The following is a 20,095-nucleotide window of genomic DNA, read 5'->3' on the forward strand; positions in this document are numbered from 1 at the left end:
TTGAAAAAATCACTTAATTCCAATATGAATCTAGTCATAATGTTCCAAGAATGTTTCCAAGTCATTTCATGTGTCAATCATAATAATTATTTTTAATATTTTCATACATCTGTACATTCTAAGGTAAAAAGAAGTTTATTAAAAAGACTGTTCCGGTTGTACTTTGTCTCTTCTAAATTTAAAATATTGCTAGTTAATAATCATAATCAGTAAATCTTTTAAATCTCATAAAATTAACCACTTTCTAAGATTTTCCTCAATTAGAGTTTTCCTTTATTTAGCAAACAGTTTGAGAGTCTTCTATATTCCAGCAATGTTTTAGACACTGGAAATACAATAGTAAATAAGACAGGGAAGTCTCATGAAATTAATATTCTCTAAAGAAAAACAGACATACGAGAGGATGTGCATTTGGTTCGCAGCTACTTTAATTGTAATGGTCAGGGAAGCCTTGCAGAGGTGATGACCCATGAACAGAAATAAGGCTGGTAAGAAAGAGCCAACCATGTGAGCGTGTGGTGGCGCAGCATCCCAACAGAGGACCAGCAGGTGCTACACCAAGGTGATCTTTAAATGTTTAGGCAATGGAAAGAAAGTCACTCTGGTTGAAGCACAGAGCAATAGCTATTTAGAATGGATCACAGAAGAACTAGGAAGCAGCAAGACCATTTAGGGAACTATTGACGTAGTCCAGAAGCAGGGTCATGACATATGAACCAGAGGGTAATGGCGGAGGTGCAGCAAAGTAGTTGGCATTCAGAGCAGATTTATTTGTTGACTTTTAAGTCTTTAATTAAAATCAGTCTCTGAATGTGTTTGCTTTTGATATTTTTTAATGCTAATGTATCCTTTCATTTAGTTTTTATTCCTAACAAATATAATTTATTTGTTTTTCATTTAATAACTAACAACAGTTAGCAGGTTGAATAAAAACTTATCTGGATGTTAATAATAAATCAGTAAGTCTGAGACTATTGATACTTAAACTTCTCAGACATGGTAATGGAACAGGAGGAAAGCAATAATTAAAAAACAATTGTCTTAAATATAAATTAAATACGGTAAGTTTGGCAGCTTTTCAAATATTAGAAGCTAATATGCTGAATAAGTTCATTTGGCAAACTGACTGTAATTTGAAATATGGCCAATAAAATTATTTATGAAGTTTTAATTTTTTGTATTGAACAAAAGCTTCTAAATGCATCTTTAAAAAATATCACGAAACTTTTAGCAGGTCTCACTTTCAATATTAGGAGATACAAGTTTACATTATATATAAAAGAAAAAGGTTCATACATATAAAATAATTTTTTTAATGCCAAAAAGCAAAAGCATGTATTTGGAGATCTAAAATCGACCAAATCTTTCTCACCTCTAGCTCCCTTCTATGAGGCAGAATTTTCTTCAAGCCATACTAAATAGTTTTCTACTTTAGTTCAAGTCCTATAATGCCTAAAATAAATAAACATACAGAATAAGAGAATACCAAATTCCATTTACTGGCTTTAAGAAAAATATTGAATGCATATTTACTTCAATAGAAGAAGAGCATCTGGACAAATAATGTAGATCTAAGTTGTCACTTTTACGAAACAATGTTACCAGTCATCTCCTGTATTCTCAATACGTTCCAGGAATTTAAAGTTCATATTAATAGTTTCAATAAAATTTCAAACTGATCTATGTCCATATATATATGGAGACAGTCTCGTTCTGTTGCCCAGGCTGGAGTGCAGTGGCACGATTTCGGCTCACTGCAACCTCCACCTGCTGGGTTTAAGCGGTTCTCCTGCCTCAGCCTCCAGAGCAGCTGGGATTACAGGCACACACCACCACAATTGGGTGTGGTGGCTCATGCCTGTAATCCTGGCACTTTGGGAGGCCAAGGTGGGCAGATCACTTGAGGTCAGAGTTCGAGACCAGTCTAGCCAACATGGTGAAATCTTGTGTCTATAAAAATACAAAAATTATCTGATCTGTGTTTTCAAACTGATTTCAAGCTACCGTATCTGGATTTTCTTGTCCAGACTACTCAAATTTTGTAAGTGAATATTTCAGTCTCTGAAACAATATACTTATCCATCATAAGCCTCATTTTAAAATAACATTTTCTGTTTCTCTATGATTTTGTAAATACTAATGTGTCAAAGCTGAACTTAAATTCTAAATCCACTATACCTTCTTCCTCCTTATATTATTTGTTCTGAAGGTTCAAGTGAGATTTCATTGACAACTGTACGTGTGTGTGCGCGTGCATGCGTGTTTGGTACATGTTTGTTCCCATCATTCAGCTGGGACATACACTCTACATTTGATCAATGTTTCTAGTACCTCCCATTCTCCCACTGACCTATACTTCTTTCTTTCTTTCTTTTTTTTCTGATGAGTGGTGTGGGTATTTTTTTTTTTTTTTTGATGACTCCATTCTATAACCATGCCTTACAGTTCAGAAGGGAGATAAGCTTCTCACTCAACTAAACACAAAATTTTAGAGGTTTTGAATTTTCTTCTAGCCAGCATTCAGTGTGACAGGGATGAGAAAATCAAAATAAATGAAATGATTTCCAAGAAATAAAATGAAATGATTTGCCAATATTATGAAATGAAATGATTTGCCCAATATTACACAACAATATAGGATATGTGCGGAGATAGACCAGGTCCTATGTACCCCTTGATATTTGTTCATACTATTACTACATCATTCATTACACTAAGTATCTGGTAATGGGCCCTGTCTCTTCATTAGAACAAAAGCTTCTGATTCAACTTGTTATCTGACTAATGCCAGAATATAGTGAGTATTTAATAAACAAATGTTTAATTATTTTTCCACTATATCAAGTGGAATAAGCTGCTTGAAAGTTTCCATCGTGCTCTCAGTTATCACTTTTAGTCATTGTTTTCTCCATCTTTTAATCTTTTTTTCAAATTGTACTGTATTTCTATTGGCTGTAAGGTTGAAAGGAAGAAACAAAATATTGTTAATTTGTTTGGGGCCTTTCATCATCTTGGTGCATCAGCTGGAAAAGACCAAAAGCAAAAGTACTTGCCAAAATAGCTTATGTATTCCTGTCAATTTCTGCCTGCTGAAAACATACTTCTTTTACAGCAGCCAGCAATGAAGCTAGCTGGAGCCAAAAAGCAATGCCTCTGTCTTCCTTGCCAATTTGTATCATGTTGTGCCTTTGGAACCAAGAGCTAAGATATTTTATTCATCTCTTGTCACCAAAAGAAGCTTAACTGTTTTATGATGTTTTGCAATGCAGGTGATTGGTGGAGCTCAAAACAGAGCTGTTAAACATGATTTCACCATGAAGACTGGAAACATTACATCAATTTCTCTGAAGATGTACTGTTTTTGAAAGGAATGACTTACTTAGCACCCCCGAAAGATTCTTGTAGACCTACTAATCAAGAAGAAAACAAGTAGGCAATATTAGTTGGTACATCTCAAACTAGACCATAGTTCTAATGTCCTAATTATCTAAGCCTGTGACGCTATCAATTATGTTACAATAAGCATGGATACATGACAAGTGTGTAGTAAGCAGGATTTTGAGCCTCAGAATGAAAGAGCTAAATTTAACATTGAAAAGGTACTTGATGCAAATGGCTTTAACAGTTATAAACCATCTTCTAGGACCACTTCCAATAACTGTATTTAACTAAAAAACGTATGGCAGGGCTGCCATTTTTGCCAACCCAGTGTTTGCTGCCTGTGCGTACAATGTAATCCCCTTGGAGGTTGGCAATATGGTGGTCCTACTGCACAGAAGACAGGATTCAAAGAACTTACCTTGAATATTTTGGCTTTAAAAGATACAAACTCTCACGAGAGTGGTGGCTCACACCTGTAATCCCAGCACTTTGGGAGGCTGAGGCGGGCAGATCACGAGGTGAGGAGATCGAGACCATCCTGGCTAAGATGGTGAAACCCTGTCTCTACTAAAAATACACAAAATTAGCCAGGCGTGGTGGCGGGCGCCTGTAGTCCCAGCTACTCGGGAGGCTGAGGCAGGAGAATGGCGTGAACCCAGGAGGCAGAGTTTGCAGTAAACCAAGATCGCGCCATTGCAGTCCGGCCTGGGCGACAGAGCGAGACTCCATCTCAAAAAATAATAATAATAATTAAAATAAAAATAAATAAATAAATAAAATATACAAACTCTCTCTCTCACTGAGAGAATCAAGTATCCTGTTTACATTTTGACCTAGAAGATATTAATAGTACCCGATATGCCGTCTGTTTATAACCTTTCAAATATTTTCCTTAAAAGTTTCTTATTTAAATAATTTTCTTTCTTTCCTTTTTTTTCTTTTTTAATGGAGTCTTGCTGTGTTGCCCAGGCTGGAGTGCAGTGGTGCAATCTCGGTTCACTGCAAGCTCCACCTCACGGGTTCACACCATTCTCCTGCCTCAGCCTACTGAGTAGCTGTGACTACAGGCACCCGCCACCATGCCCGGCTAATTTTTTTGTATTTTTAGTAGAGATGGGGTTTCACCTTGTTAACCAGGATGGTCTCCATCTCCTGACCTCGTGATCCTCCCCCCTCAGCCTCCCAAAGTGCTGGGATTACAGGCGTGAGCCACTGGGCCCAGCCTTAAATGATTTTCAAATATTATTCAATAAATTATTATTTTAGTAAAGGATCAATCAATAATAAATGCAAAATAATTGAGTCAGGATTTAAATGGCAGTTATAAATTATGTCTTTAAATATTTCAAATAATAATTCACCCAAATATTTTAGAATTAATGTTTATTATACTTTACCATCCACACCATTAATTTTGCCCTTTTGGTGAGCAGATTTAGCATTTTCAGATAAATAATTCTAAGGATACACTCAAGAATATTCTATAGAAATGAGTCCCTGACTTTAAACAAGTAAAATTGAAACAAAACCAATAAGCTTACATAAAAAATCGAGAACATAATTCTTATGAATATTAAAACCTCTGAGACTACACGTTATGCTTTCTCTTAAAGCTATTAAGAACTAGTGAACTAGTACGTAAGTTCAGGTATTAACTTACTTTGTTTTGTTTTTTGAGTCTATAGAAAAATACAGGTTACCTTTTTCAGATTTATGTAAAAGCTTACTCTAATTTACATAGAAATTGTCATAGTTAGAAAAAAAACCTCTATATTTCACTTAACATACACATTAGAAATGAAATTTTACATTTTTTCCTCTATGGGTTTAAATTTTCCTAGAGTCTCTTACAATTTGATGAAATTGTAATATCAATTAATATCCAACTAAAAGCCAAAATAAATATGGTTTTATTAATACATAGCATCTTACTGCATTATTCAATGCTTGTAATAAACCTGTTTCTATATGGAGAAAAATGATTTGGATTAGTGGTTCTCAAAGTGTGGTCTCAGACACCAGCAACAGTATCACCTAGGGCCTCTAAGAAATACAAATTATTGGGACCCACTTAACACCTATTGAGTAGGAAACTCTGTGGTGGCCCTAGCAATGTCTTTTTAAGAAGAAGAAAGGCTCTGATTTGTAGTGTTTACCTAGTTCTGTGATGCAAATATTCCCACTATGCCAATTTCAAGTTGCAAATGTAACACCACTGAATGCAGAGGGGGGAAGTGTTATGTAACACTGCCTTTGGATGATTCTGATACACTCTACAGTTTGCAGATTACTAACTTGGACTATATGGAAGTGTATAAGAACACAAACTTGGGCTTTAAACAGTTTTGATTTAAACAGTGTTTCTACCACTTACAGGATTACTAATTTGGTCTTGGTCAAATTATGCAACTTCTATATTCCTTAATTTTCCTGTCATAAACAGAATCACTGAAAGTGTCTACCTCATGATATGAGAATCAAAAGAGTTAACTGGAGTAGAGTGGAGTTGCATCTTATACAGGGGTTAAGTGCCAAAGTCAAAATTTAAGGCATCATTGTCTGCAGAACAAAAGTACGCTACAAAATTCTTTTAGCATGTCAGTGTGTCTAACACAGACTGCTTTCCCTCCATTATAGGAGAGATCTTCATTTCTTCAATTACACACCAGATACAGCTCTTAGCTTTTATTTACAAGCTATAGTATATGAAAATTACTTGTTTTTAACACTAGACTAACACAGAATAATACATAGTAATCATTTTGTGGGAAGTCCATGAAATGAGATCAATGAGGGTGCAGCCAATTCACGTCTCACACTTGGCTCACTACAGGACATACTAGAATTAAAATTATTTTTGCTATTATTATAATGGCTGTTGTTGGGATTATGTTTGTTATTATTATTATTTATTTTTTCTTTCTTTTAGGGAGTACAGAGCAAACATTTTGAAATTCACTGAATTTAAATTCACTTAATTTAAATCCAGATATTAATTTTTTTTATATCAAAGTATTTGATGCAATTTAATTAATGCAACTGCATTACAATTCAAGTAATAGTAGGTCTTCCACAGGTAACTTGTTAATATTATTATTTTTGTTGGTGGATGTATCTTACTTAAAATCGAAAATGAACAGAGTCTCAGAAGTTTTTCAAAGTCCCCTCACACCCTGAAAAAAATGTTGTAAAAACAGTAGAGATAAAAAGCATAACACATCATCTGGTTTCTTCCCACTCCTTGAGTAAAGTTAACACATTTCTTAAAAGTAGGCCAGTTCATTTTAGTTTTACTACTTTCCTACAAAGACCACATCTATCTTATAGTTCAAATTTTACCAAAATATCTCTCTTTCTATATTTTATCCCAATACTCTGAGCTGCATAATACCTTGTACCAAAATAAATAATTCCTCTTTACTCTGACATTTGCTCTATTCAAATACATGTATAAATTAACCTATTTCCCCTTCAACTTAGCTGTAAATATGTACTCGCTTTAATCTTTCTTGATAAGACAGCCCTCTAATCAATTTTTGTCCTCTCATTTCAGAGCTAAATTCAATACATGCTGTAATTTAACTCTTATGAGAAAGCTTACCATACAGAATGTAATGCATTTTAGTTAGAATTGGAAGATTTAAAGGCACACTTAGAAAAAAACACTCACTACTGTAAATGCATAATGGAGATTTACCTAAAAGACATTGATTTTATCTTGATATATATTCTGAAGCTCATTGATGTTTGAAAACTTTTAGCTCCTATGTACCTGAAAGCAATAATACATTTTTTTCTGGCCTCTTAAGAATTAATGAAGCTTCCAATATCCATCATCTGTGAGTAAAATAAATAAACCTCAGGTTTTTAAGTCTACTCTAATACCTGTCAGAGATATTGGTTATTCAGATGTTTCTTACTTGATCTCTGGAGTTGATGATTCTCAAGAAACTGAGAGGCAGATACAACAAAGAAGCTTATGTAATGATTAACAGAACTTTATAAGGAGATTTTAATGCATTTCATTTTATATTGACAGATAATTAGGAATGCTTATTGATACCTTACGTTCCAGAACACCAAAAAAATAAAAATTATAGTATCCAGTGGCAAAGACTTCCTGACTCCTATATGTTTTCAACCCTGAAGAGTGAGTCTGAGACTAGGCATCATTTACTACAAGCTGACTTAAGAGCCCTTGGGCCTTAAGGGAACATCAGAGGTAGTCCAGCAGTACCCCTCTGGCCTAGGGTGGTAGTGGCTACAGAGTAAACTCCTCTGCCTTTGGAAAGGGGAGAGAAGAGTGGGAAGGAGTGCCTGCTGTGGTTTGAGTGTTAGCTCAGCTGCGGTACCACAGAAAACCAAGGCGACTCCTAAGGTTTTTACTCTAGTTCCTGACTCCCAGCATCTTTGGACCACCCAGGGCCCAGGGAACCTTACCACCCGGACAGGAAGAACACAGGCCTGACTGGTTTTGCCATTGCCACTGATGTGTCACTGCCCAGGGCCTAGACCAAACATAGGTAGTAGTCACGGAGTGGTGATAGCATGCCTTGGACAAGATCCAGCACTGTGCTGGCTTCAAGTCTGACCCAGTGCAGTCATAGTTGTGGTGGCCACTGGCATGCTTGTGTTATTCCATCCCCAGCTTTATGTTGCTCAAAACACAAAGAGAGACTTTGTTTTGTTCAGGAGAAAGTAAGGGAAGAGAAAAAGAGTCTGTACCTAGTAATCCAGAGAATTCTCCCAGATAATATTCAAGACCATAAATACCATACCTCTATAAGTCAGCAAGAACCACAGTGTTCCTGGGCTTCATGTAACCCCTAAAGCAGACACAGCTTAGATAAAAACACCCAAGTCCTTTCAAATCTCTGCAAAGCCTTCCCAAGAAAGATGAATACAAATAAGCTCAGACAGTGAAGACTAGTATATCTACTAGCATCGACACCATCCAGGAAAACATTACCTCACCAAATGAACCAAATAAAGTCCCAGGGACCAATCCTGAAGAAACAGAGATATTTCTTTCAAATAAAGCCCCAGGGACCAATCCGTTCAGACAGAGGATTCACAATAGTTGTGTGGAGAAAATTTACATAAATTTAAGATAACACAGGGAAGGGATTCAGAATTCTATCAGATAAACTCAATGAAGAGATTGAAATAACTAAAAAAGAATCAAATAGAAATACTGGAGCTGAAAACAATGCAACTGGCATGTTGAAGAATGTATCAGAGTTGTTTAATATCACAACTGATTAAGCAGAAGAATTAGTGAGCTTAATGAAAGGCTACCTGAAAATACACACTTAGAAGAGACAAAAGAAAAAAAGAATAAAAATTAATGAAGCACACCCACAGAATCCAGAAAATAGCCTCAAACGGGCAAATACAAGAGTTATTAGCCAGCCGGGTGCAGTGGCTCAGGCCTGTAATCCCAGCACTTTGGGATGCTGACGCAGGTGGATCACGAGGACAGGAGATCAAGGCCATCCTGGCTAACACAGTGAAACTCCGTCTCTATGAAAGACACAAAAAATTAGCCAGGCATGGTGGTGGATGCCTGTAGTCCCAGCTACTTGGAAAGTTGAGGCTGGAGAATGGCGTGAACTCGGGAGGCAGAGCTTGCAGTGAGCCGAGATCGCACCCCTGCACTCTGGCCTGGGCAACAGAGTGAGACTCCGTCCCCAAAAAAAAAAAAAAATTATTAGCCTTAAAGAGGAGGTAAAGAAAGAGATAGGGGTAGAAAGCTCATTAAGGAATAACAGAGGACTTCCCAAACCTAGAGAGAGAGAGAGATCAATATCCAAGTACAAGAAGGTTACAGAACACCAAGCAGTTTTAACACAAAGAAGACTACTTGAAGGTATTTAATAATCAAACTCCCAAAGGTCCAGGATAAAGAAAGAATCCTAAAAGCAATAAGAGGAAAAAAACAACAACATACTAAGCAGCTTCAATATGTTTGGCAGCAGAGTTTTCAGTGGAAACCTTACTGGCCAGGAAGAGTGGCATGACATTATATATAAAGTACTAAAGAAAAAAAGAAAAAAAAACACCTTTTACCCTATAATAGTATGTCCAGTGAAAATATCTTTCAAATATAAAGGAGAAATAAAGACCTTCCCAGATAAACAAATGCTGAGAGATTTCGTCAACATCAGACCTGTCTTACAAGAAATGATAATGCCAGAAATAAAGGAACATTAATGAGAAATAAGTAACCATCTGAAAGTACACAACTCACTGGTAATAGTAAATACACAATATATTATAACTGTGGTGCGTAAACTACTCTTATTCTAAGTTGAAAGGCTAACCTATAAGCCAATCAAAACAATCACTACAACAACTTTCAAGACACAGTAGAATAAGCTACAAATAGAAACAACAAAAAGTAAAAAATCAAGAGGACAAAGTTGAGTGAGTTTTTTTAGTTTTCTTTTTACTTATTTGCTATTATTTTTACATAGTATTAAGTTGTTAGGTTAAAATAATGGGTCATAAGATAGTATTTGCAAGTCTTATGGTGACCTCAAACCAAAAACATACAATGGATACACAAAAAATGAAAAACAAGAAATTAATCGTATCACCAGGAAATCATGTTCACTAGAGGAAGACAAGAATGAAAGAAAAAAGAAAGATGACGAAACAACCAGAAAATAAATAATAAAACAGCAGGAGTAACTCCATACTTATAAATAATAATATTGAGTATAAATGGACTAAACTCTCCAATCAAAAAACACAGACAGGGCTGGGCGTAGTGGCTCACACCTGTAATCCCAGCATTTTGGGAGGTCAAGATGGGCAGATCACTTGAGGTCAGGAGTTCAGGATCAGTCTGGCCAACATAGTGAAACCTCATCTGTACTAAAAAAAATGCAAAAAAAAAAAAAAAAAAAAGTAGTAAGTATTCCATGGTGTATATGTGCCATATTTTCTTTATCCAGTCTATCATTGATGGGCATTTGGGTTTGTTCCAAGTCTTTGCTATTGTGAATAGTGCTACAATAAACATACGTGTGCATGTGTCTTTATAGAATGATTTATAATCCTTTGGATATATACCCAGTAATGGGATTGCTGGGTCAAATGGTATTTCTGGTTCTAGATCCTTGAGGAATCACTACACTGTCTTCCACAATGTTGAACTAAATTATTCTATCATCAGTAGTATAGAAGTGTTCCTATTTCTCCACATCCTCTCCAGCATCTGTTGTTTCCTGACTTTTTAATGATCACCATTCAAACTGGTGTGAGACGGTATCTCATTGTGGTTTTGATTTGCATTTCTCTAATGACCAGTGATATGAGCTTTTCTCATATGTTTTTTTGCAGCATATATGTCTTCTTTTGAGAAGTGTCTGTTCCTATCCTTCACCCACTTTTTGATGGGTTTTTTTTTTCTTGTAAAGTTATTTAAGTTCCTTATAGATGTGGATATTAACCATTTGTCAGATGGATAGACTGCAAAAATTTTCTCCCATTCTGGAGGCTGCCTGTTCACTCTAATGATAGTTTCTTTTGCTGTGAAGAAGCTCTTTAGTTTAATTAGATCCCATTTGTCAATTTTGGCTTTAGTTGCCATTGCTTTTGGTGTTTTAGTCATGAAGTCTTTGCCATGACTATGACCTGAATGGTATTGCCTAGGTTTTCTTCTTGGGTTTTTAAGGTTTTAGGTTTTACATTTAAGTCTTGTATCTACCTTGAGTTAATTTTTGTATAACGTATAAGGAAGGGGTCCAGTTTCAGTTTTCTGCATATGGTTAGCCAGTTTTCCCAACAGCATTTATTAAATAGGGAATCCTTTCCCCATTGCTTGTTTTTCTCAGTTTTGTCAAAGATCAGATGGTTGTAGATGTGTGGTATTATTTCTGAGGCCTCTGTTATGGTCCACCGGTCTATATATCTGTTTTGGTACCAGTACCATGCTCTTTTAGTTACTGTAGCCTTGTAGCATAGTTTGAAGTCAGGTAGTATGATGCCTCCAGATTTGTTCTTTTTGCTTAGGATTGTCTTAGCTATACGGGCTATTTTTTGGCTTCATATGAAATTTAAGGTACTTTCTCTCTGATTAGGTGAAGAAAGTCAATGGTAGCTTGATGGGGATAGCATTTAATCTATAAATTATTTTGGGCAGTATGGGCCTTTTCACAATATTGATTCTTCCTATTCATGAGCATGTAATGTTTTCCTATTTGTTTGTGTGAGCAGTGGTTTGTAGTTCTCCTTGAAGAGGTCCTTCACATCCCTTATAAGTTGTATTCCTAGGTATTTTATTCTCTTTGTAGCAATTAGGAATGGGAGTTCACTCATAATTTGGCTCTCTATTATTGGTGTATAGGAATGCTCATGATTTTTGCACATTGATTTTGTATCCTGAGACTTTGCTGAAGTTGCTTATCAGTGTAAGGAGATTCTGAGCTGAGATGATGGGGTTTTCTAAATATACAATCATCTCACCTGCAAACAGACAACTGGGCTTTCTCTCTTCCTATGCCCTCTCTCTCTACTCCAATTCAACACAGTATTAGATTTCTGGCCAGGGCAATCAGGCAAGATAAAGAAATTGAGGCACTTTTGAAAGTTTACTCTGGCTGGAGGCGGTGGCTCACGCCTGTAATCCCAGCACGTTGGTAGGCTGAGGCGGGCAGACGGGCAGATCACTTGAGGACAGGTGTTCAAGACCAGACTGTCAAACATGGTGAAACACTGTCTCTACTTAAAAAGACAAAAATTAGCCGGGCATGGTGGCATGTGCCTGTAGTCCCAGCTACTCTGGAGGCTGAGGCAGGAGAATCACTTGAACTCGGGAGGCGGAAGTTGTAGTGAGCCAAGATTGTGCCACTGCACTCCAGCCTGGACGACCAGAGTGAGACACTGTCTCAAAAAAAGAAAAAGAAAAAGAAAAAGAAAAAGTTATTCTACCAGTGAATTTCCAGATGAAGAAATAGTAAAGTCCTGGTATAGACAATGTCAATGTTCTTATATCTGACTCAGGTACAAAAGACTCATCAATCTTCCTAAGAAACATTTTATACATGGCCTAGGAGAAGGAGATTTCTAGTGTAACATGCAAAAATAAAAATGTAATATTCTAGAAATTAATAATTAATTTGGAGGAGCTGTGGTATTTTGAGTAGACTGGTAAAAATATTGATTTCCTTTAGAATTTTGATTTAGAGAGAAATCATGTCACCAAATGTATATTAGCAGCATGCAGCACAGGTTAATGCATAGTTATTTTTATTTCTATTCAAAGTATTACCATATTTAATGCTTACAAATAATATTTCTGTATAATGGCATAGAGAAGGAATTCTCTTTAGCTGTTTCATTTATTATTTTCCCACTAATAAAGACTATCATTTATTATTCCTGATCCTGTTTTTAATCATGTACATTATTACTTATTATTAATAACACTTTTACTAATAGATTTTAATGTGAAGTAAATAATTGCTCTATTAATATAATCACAAGCTCATATACTTGTCATAAACTTAATCCTCAACTACTTTCATTAACTATTTATAGGATTTTAAATTGCATTTATTGGGTTTATTTTATATGCAAATTCTAATATTATAACTATATTTAAGTTTACAATAACTGTTTACAAGGCCCAAACTGCCATATTTTTTCCTAATCTTTGAAAATTTATTCTCTAATTATGTGATAATAACTATTCAGTGACAGGGTAATTCTAGAATAATTGCTATGTCATTACTGAGTAATAACATTGTAACACCATGAAATTACGGGGTAGATAAATACATGGCAAATTTTACATACTAAAGCACAGTACAGAAAATCAAATAATTATACTGCACTGCATTTCTACAGTACAGAAAATCAAATAATTATATTTCAAAGCATACAATAAATCACACTAATCTGTTTTCAGTATTTTTATATAGTAAGAAAATTGCTTCAAAGCAAAACCTCTATTGCTTTTTTGGTTAAAGAAACTGGCTTGGTTTTTGTGGTAAAGTTAATAATGGAGATAGAGTGTGTGATTAAGCATTTATGTTTTTCTTTAAATATCACTACTTATATTACCTTTTACACTCAATACACAATACACTGAGAAAAAAGTCAGCTTTCTCAGAAAAAAATTCTCACTGCTATTATTTTCATGCCGTTCTCTCACCAAAATGGACACTAAAATAGAGACAATTAGCTCTCAACATTTTAATTTGTATGCTAAATTTACATACACATTTTCACTTGTATGAAACAAACAAAAACAGTCTACTGTGGAAAAGCAGTTTCTCAACTTCAACTGCATATTTTTGCAAGGCTTTAATGTCATGAATGGTAATAGTATTCTAGGTAAAACTCTCCTAGATCAAAGAAGAATTAAATTCATAACAAGTAAAATGATTCTAGATTAGATCCTGGGTCACAAAGAAAACATCTATAAAGGATATTATGAGGATAATTGTGAAAATGTGAATTTGAGTTCAAATATTAAGTAGAAATATTGCATTCATGTTCAGCTTTTTTACTGTGTTACATTATATTGTTTTTATATTGGAGAAAACATTTATTCATTGAGAATTTATGTTCTATCATTAACCACAATGTTCTACCCACTCCAGTTTAAAAAAAAAAAACAAAAATCTGTGTCTGTATATACACAGACACACACACACACACACACACACAGACAAAAGGAAGGTCTGAGGGGAGAAGGAAGAAAGAGAAAGCAGGAACAGTAAAATGTGAACAAGAAGCGCAAAGAGAAGTGGGGGGTGGAAGAGACAGTGTAAAAAGATAAAATTATATATAGACAATAAATGCAAGGATGCTCATTGTTGTGTTCTGGAAACACCTTTTAGGTTTAATATTTTTATATAAAATTTAAGGGATATCTTCATTTACCTTTTAAGTGCATGAGAGCTTCACTCGGTTCAACCAACATATTCTGACTGAGTAGGAAATACACAAAAGAATAACACAGGGTTTCTTTTTTTTTTTTTTTTTTTTTTTGAGACGGAGTCTCTGTCTGTTGCCCAGGCTGGAATGCAGTGCATGATCTCAGCTCATTGCATGTTCCACCTCCCAGGTTCAAGCCATTCTCCTGCCTCAGCCTCCAGAGTAGCTGGAACTACAGGTGCCTGCCACCATGCCCGGCTAATTTTTTGTATTTTTAGTAGAGACAGGGTTGCACTATTTGTTAGACAGGATGGTCTCGATCTCCCGACCTCATGATCTGCTCACTTTGGCCTCCAAAAGTGCTGGGATTACAGGCATGAGCCACCGCACCCAGCCAACACAGGGTTTCTTTCAGTCAGGAATAATAGTTTCCTGATTAGCATGGACATGTATAGAAATTACCATATTGTACAGATTCATAACGTGTTACTTATCTTGAGCTTGCAAACTGCTTATGAGTGACCCTAGAAAGGAATTTATATAGTCTGGACAATGACTTAATAAATCCTAGATTTGCATAAGAAGACAAAAAAGTGAGGAAAACCAGGGATTTTAAGTATGACTAAACGTCAGTGATAAATCAGAGGATGTTTAAACATATGTTATTCTTTACTTAGACTTCTTTCTTCACGTGTAGTAGTACAACCTTTAATTTGATTGAAGTCCCTTACTGTTTTATACACTCCAAAATATTTCACTGTGATTCTAGAACTCATCATGATCTTTCATCATTATATATGTTGATATATTCTCAAAATTATTCTCTAAGTATATTCAGATCTAGCTAAAAATAGCCATAACCTGAGGATATTGCTTTAGCTGCAGTCATTCATTCAAAGTGGCAGCTTTCACTGACCCCCTTCCACAGCCCACCATATCTTCAGACCCAAGTAAACTCATAGGTGAATTTCTCATTGCTGCTTCTAGGCTAGAGGATAGTAAACTTGCTCTAAAGAGCCAGAGAGTAAAGCTTAGGCTCTATAGCCGATATATGGTCTCTGTTGTGGCTGCTATTGCTGCCTCATTCATCTCTTGTTGTTGTTGTGTTTGTTTGTTTTAAAACACACACACACACACAGGACTTACTTTAATTGGCCACACAGGTCAAAGTCTGAATTTTCCCTGTAAGCTATAGTTTACTGAGCCTTGTTCTAGACTATAATTTCTTTTTTCCCCCAAGAGAAAATTTATTTATTATCATTTTCTTATGATATTAAGTTATCATCTATTGTTCTCCCAGTTACCGGCCCTCATTCACTTTAGCATCTCACTCTCCATCCCTATTCCAGTAATTATTTCTGCAATTACAAATCCATACATAAGATAAATGATCCATTCATCAGCCTTGTCTCTCAGTTGCGTGTATATTTGTTTTTTTGACATCGCCTTCCCCAATAACTCAAAACTACACAACTTCCAAATCTCAGGCCCAGACATCTTACTCTCTTTTCACTGTCTTCAAAGTTTCCAACTCACCACTTCTAGTAATTCCACCCAACAATTATTACACCACAGAAACCTACTTTATATTGACTCTATGAAATTTTTCTATTTTTTCCTCTCCTCAGTTTATTGTTATAATCACTGCCTTACACACATCCACAATCCTCCTACCAACTGTACTCTTCTTCATTGTATTCTACAAGCAAATCACAGCTATACTAAGATTCAGCACATGGCTTCTTCTGTAGTTGCAATGAGAACCAGCTAGGAAAAATACACAACTGAGCTGATTTACTAGTAATTTAAAACTCTTGGGTTTCCAGCGTCTCTCCTCAAATCGGCAATGACACTTCCTTCATCCTTACTCTCACCTTAGGATCTTACTTATCACATTATTGAAGCAATAAAGAAAAGAACACCCACAATTATCCCTTCACACATCTGTAACTCTGTCTGTACACTCTACCAACCATGCTGTTGTTGGATTGGAGTGTACTTACTCCCATTTCAGGGATGTACACAGGGTCCCATTCCCTCTCACTTACTGATGGACTTCACATCCACAATTTTCTTCTTTCATTTTTTATTGTTTGTGTGTGTGTGTGTGTGTGTGTCTGTGTCTGTGTGTGTGTTTTGAGACAGAGTCTCACTCTGTCATCCAAGCTGGAGTGCAGTGGTGCAATCTTGGCTCACTGCAACCTCCACCTTCCGGATTCAAGCGATTCTCCTGCCTCAGCCTCCTGAGTAGCTGGGATTACAGGCGCCCGCCACCATGCCTGGCTAAATTTTGCATTTTTTAGTAGAGATGGGGTTTCACCATATTGTCCAGGCTGGTCTCAAACTCCTGGCCTCAAATGATCTGCCTGACTCAGCCTCTCAAAGCACAGGGATTACAGGTGTGAGCCACCGCACCCAGCCCATAATTTTCTGCTTCTGTTTTGTCTCATCAACTTCTCTTGCTTTATTTGAATGTTACTATCTGGATAGAAACCTGCTGTATGATCTACAGTCTTAAAAAGAAAGAAAAACCACCCCTGATTCTATCTTTTTAACTACTATTCTACTTCTATGCAATCCCATGTAACAAAATTCAGAAGAAAGTTTCCTTAAGAAACTACCCTGTCTCCAGATCCTCTTTTCATTTCTGGAGACCCATTTCAATTTGGCTTTTATGGCAGCTTCCCCTGTTATTAAGTGTTTCTATTCATCCTGGAAAACAAAAAAAGTCAATTCCAAATTCACATTTTATTCAAATTCTCATCGGCATTTGACACAGTTGAGAAATTCCTCATAACTGTTTCCTCACTCAGATTCCAATGCACCTAACTATTCTTCATTTTTTCCTACATGTTTGGGTGTTTCTTCCTAGTCTAATTTATAAACCTCCTCCTCTTCTTAACTTCAAAAAAAGGTTTTCTAGGGTTCAGATGTAGCATATTTTCTTCGTGAAATTTTTTTTTAAGTCTCTGGTTCATTGATTTTCAAGCAAGCACCGTGTATACTGTGGAGCACAAGACGACTTTTTGAGGAATATAAAAATATGGATAGTTTCAAGAAACCCATTTATCCAATCTTCATCCTTAATATGCACACTTTACTGAAAATAATCTGCCTGAGAATGTGCCCACAGTGAGACATACTTTGCAAATCCTTTCCCAGTTCTCCTTAAGCAATAGACCTTCCTCCTTGTTACAGAAAAAAAAACAAGCAAAAGATATGCACACACATACTACATATATGTACACTCATATATACAATAGATGTACATGCAATGTTAATTTTCTTTGACAAAAATTTTAGTGACTTGGTAGAAGGAAATGGCCATTCATGTTTCAAATATTTATCTTTCCTTCTATCTTATTCTACACCTCATATCTCTGTTGACATTAAAATAACCCCCTCCACTAACACACACACGGGAGAGAGAGAAAAAGAGAAATACATTTAAAACATTCAACAAAAATTACCTGGACCTTGAAACAAATAGCATGTCAGTTTTATATCTCTGACAATGGGTCCCATGATTATAAATAAAATGACATTTTAGTACTTTTCAACTGAACACTAGCAAAATCAAATATCAGAGCTGTGGCTAGTCTTTTTTCTAATTGTTATGGTACCATTCAAATCAAAGGGAAGGACTGGTTTCTAAATAATTCTGTATTCATTATCTGAAATATGTGTTTATATATTGCAAATAAAACATAATGTAGAATTGACTTTCTAAAGAAAAATAAATATTTCCAGAGAAAAACGAACACTTGAGAAGAGTTTTTGAAGAAATAATATATGAAATAGAAATCAGTTCTTGAAACAAACAAACAAAAAACCTTAAAGTTTGATAATAGAAACACCAGGTACTAAAAGTTGGTTATCCATCCAAGCTCATATCAAATTTCTTACGTCAGAATATATTACATGCAGTTGGTGATTATGTAAAAATCTCTACAGTGACCTCATTTATAAAATATTAACGATACTAATTTTACTACTATTTAATTTTGGTTTTAGGCACCTATTTAGAAATATTTGATTTCTGTTACATTTTGGTATTCATTAAAAACATTTTTAAAAATGTAGTTCTTCAAACAAAAGGTCCCTATACAAGATGAAAATTATAAGGTCTAGTCTTTATTCTTTGAAGGTTACTAACATAAATGTGACATTCTAAATATTTATTAATTACTATTAAAATGTCATTACTAATATTCTCATTAAAATAATTATAAAATTGATATGTGGACCCATGAAATTAATTTGATACCTTTTGAAAATAAAATAACTTCAAAAATCATAGCTATCCATGCTCTATTTTATCTTTAATAATCTTTATCATTATTTTTTCCTACATAGGCACATTTTCTTCAGTTTTCCCTTACTGCTGTATGTTTCATGCATTTCTAGACTCTTTTTTTATTCACTCAATAATAAACTGTTTTTTAATTTATTACTTAAAAATAATTTACTAAGGACATATTTTCAATTTAGCAAGAAATCTTAGAAATGTATTCACTTTAATAAACTATTTTTCATTCACGGTTAAGTTCATCATCCACACATCATAGAGAATATCAGAAGGAACTTAATGTTTCTGATTAAAGGTCAATTCTCATAAAGCTTTTGTTCTTTCGTATGCTGTATTTTTTTATTTGTGACTTACATATTTACTGATTTTTTCAACTAAGATTTTATTCACTAACCAGAAATATGTACACATTTTCTCAATGTGTATGTCTACACATCCATCCATATATCCATATCAATTTATATATATATAAATTTTCTTTGTGTCAATAAATACTGCATATCATTTAGATAAGATATGAGATTTATTACCCTTTCAATCAGGGAGAAGTTTTACCTTTCAAGAATGATTAAAAGAAAATTAATAATTTTATTACTAGTAGTTGGTAATTGCAACCACTCATTATTTTTGCAAGTCTACAATCAAATTTTGATTAGGTTATCTATGTTTAGTGAAAAAAATAGCCCCAATATATTGCAAATAATTATTATCATCTTTTTCAGATTTTCAAAATGAAGTCATTAAATACAGAGAAAAATATGTGAAACACTTCTGGTGTTTCTTTGAAAGCATCACTTTTTCCTATTATTCAGAAAGAAGATAGGAGACGCCATCATGGGAGTTGACATCCTCCACAACAAGGACCGAAAGGTTCCGCGCAAGGAGCCCAAGAGGCAGGATACCTACCTGAGGCTGTTGGTCAAGCTGTACAGGTTTCTCGCCAGACGAACTACACATTCAACCAGGTTGTGCTGAAGGGGTTGTTTGTGAGTCGCACCAAGCGGCCACCTCTGTCCCTTTTCCAGATGATCCGGAAGATGAAGCTTCCTGGCCGGGAAAACACAACCACCGTGGTTGTGAGAACCATGTGCGGGTTCAGGAGTTGCCCAAACTGAAGGTGTGTGCGCCGCGCGTGACCAGCCGGGCCCGCTGCGGCCCTAGACTACCCCCGGGGCTGTGGCACCGCCCTGCTCGCCGTCCTCTCAAAGGCCGAAAAGTGTACCGGCCTTTAGGCAAGGTCCCGGAAACCCAGCCCCAAACTCTACGTCCGCTCCAAGGGCCGGAAGTTCGAGCGTGCCAGAGGGCGACCGGCCAGCCAAGGCTACAAAAACTAACCTGGGGCCTCGCGCGGTGGCTCACGCCTGTAATCCCAGCACTTTGGGAGGCCAAGGCGGGCGGATCACGAACGAGGTCAGGAGATTGAGACCATCCTGGCTAACACTGTGAAACCCCGTCTCTACTAAAAATACAAAAAATTAGCCGGGCATGGTGGCGGGCCCCTGTAGTCCCAGCTAC

At 35.8% G+C, this 20,095-nt stretch overlaps 1 pseudogene; it reads left to right on the forward strand.

Moving 5' to 3' along the window:
• The first annotated feature begins 19,011 nt into the window (after positions 1-19,011).
• Positions 19,012-20,014, forward strand: LOC110740444 (annotated as a pseudogene).
• Positions 20,015-20,095: the final 81 nt, after the last annotated feature.

The sequence above is a fragment of the Papio anubis genome, chromosome 12 (assembly GCF_008728515.1).
Source record: "Papio anubis isolate 15944 chromosome 12, Panubis1.0, whole genome shotgun sequence".
Classification (NCBI taxonomy): domain Eukaryota; kingdom Metazoa; phylum Chordata; class Mammalia; order Primates; family Cercopithecidae; genus Papio; species Papio anubis.